This window comes from Octopus bimaculoides, chromosome 3, assembly GCF_001194135.2.
Source record: "Octopus bimaculoides isolate UCB-OBI-ISO-001 chromosome 3, ASM119413v2, whole genome shotgun sequence".
Classification (NCBI taxonomy): domain Eukaryota; kingdom Metazoa; phylum Mollusca; class Cephalopoda; order Octopoda; family Octopodidae; genus Octopus; species Octopus bimaculoides.
The window spans coordinates 26,069,516-26,071,522 of NC_068983.1; the positions used below are offsets into that span (position 1 = coordinate 26,069,516).

At 39.7% G+C, this 2,007-nt stretch overlaps 1 protein-coding gene across 6 annotated transcripts in view; it reads right to left on the reverse strand.

Annotated features, from left to right (window-relative positions):
- The window catches only part of LOC106884218 (neuronal acetylcholine receptor subunit alpha-10), a 1,143,354-nt gene that overhangs the window by 504,258 nt on the left and 637,089 nt on the right, over nt 1-2,007 (reverse strand). The gene's annotated exons all lie outside the window — the stretch shown is intronic.

A 2,007-nucleotide genomic window follows, 5' to 3' on the forward strand; every position in this document is an offset into this window, starting at 1 on the left:
GACGACATCATTACCACCACCACCAACAACAACGACAACAACAACAACAACAACAACAGCAGCAGCAGCAGCAGCGGCAACAGTTCAACTCAACCTTTGCTCTCTTCACCAGCAGCAAGCGAAAGAGAGGAAGGAAAAAGCCACAACACCACTGACACAAATACCACATCTGCCACCAATACCAGTGCCAGCACCAGCAAAAACAATAACAACAATAACAAAAACAAAAACTTTGCTGAAGCTTTGAAGCAAAGTGAAACTGTTGTGTCCTACACGACAAAGGAAATTATAGAAACGAGGAAGTTGATTACCAAAGAAAGCGATGAAGTACATTTGAACATACGACAACACATATTAGAGGAAACAAGTAGGAAAACAATAATTTATAAAATAATAAACACTAAAAGTAGAAGGCCAAAACAGGCCAGTATAGACAAGATCGAAAGATGCTTGAGATCAATTTGGGATAAAAAAATCTTATATTACTTATTATAGATTTGCACAAGTACAGATGATTTTTCGAAATGAAGAGTTGACGAAGACGTATTCAACGCTAAGTCTTCACACACCTGAAATAACAATGTTACCCAGTTACCTTGGCCAAAAGGTAACAAAGGTAACAATAAAACATGCACCTCCAACAATCGACACACTATGGTTGATATCGGCCATATGTGTTGATATGGACAACATTAACATACTGTAAATAAACTTTGGAGAAAGCAATTGGACGGGAAAAAACATACACATCTTGTTTCACTCAAACGAACAAGAAATCAAAAATATCCCACCATACATCCGTTTGACAGGAAGCCAAAAGTTACATAGAGTGGTAGAGGGCAGGCGGCCTCGCTGTTACCTATGCAACAGCGAGGCACATCTGAAAAAGGACTGCCCTCTGGCCGCTAAACATAAACAACAACAACAATAACAGAATCAACTACCAAATACCACCAGCAGACAAACTTTACTACCAACACCACCAGTAACACAAAAAACAACAACAGAAATATCAGCAATAACCACAACAGAAAAGACAACAGAAACTGCAAAAACAGAAGAGAAAAAAAAAGAAAATTCCAAGACTGCCTCTCCCTGCCCCATATCACATATACCACACACAAATAACAAGCAGCCAACACCAACAAAAACAGCAGCACAAACACTCACAGAAACACATACAGACGCACAAAATTTGCCGTTACCTCTTTCTGACTCCTCAGAACTCTCATCAGATGAAGAGAGTGGGGAGGAGTGGAAAATAGCTACGAAAGGAAGGAGGAAACGCAGTAAGAAAACAACAAAACAAAAGGCAAACACAAATAAAGCAGGGAGATTCACATCTCCCGAAAATACTACTAACACCAATAGTAATATACAAAAACAATGCTAACAGCAATAGACACAGAGTACAAACACAGAGTTGATGAATTAAATCAACTCTAAAACAAACATCACAAATAACGACATCAAAACAAACAACCACCCACGCAAAACACCGCCAAAACACATTAAAATTTATCATGTAACACCAGCATTACACAACAAAATAAAATCCCTCTATCCCAACTCGCTAGGGGGATGTCAAAAATATTTGTGTATGAAATTGTACAATAGCCTCCTTGGTGAAAAATCCAAGGAGGAAAGAAAACTTTCGAACGGTAAGTAACTCGCTGTTTCTTTTTGTTTTGTGCTTTAAAGCATACGTATAAGTAGAATCATGGTGAAGATTGGTTGTGTGAATGTGCGTGGCTTGGGGTCCCTTTGGAAACAAGGGTACCTCTTAAATGACATCAAGTAACACAATTTGGATATCATAGCCATTAGTGAGACCAGACTCCATGAACCGCGGGCCCTAAAGTCCATGTTTGACGGACAGTTTAACATTTATTTTTCTCCCTGTCTGCCGAGGATGGGCGGTAGTGGCACGGCGGTTCTTTTTCGCAAGAGTCTGGATCTCCAAGTAAAGACGATATTTACGGACCCGGAGGGTAGACTGGTTGTCCT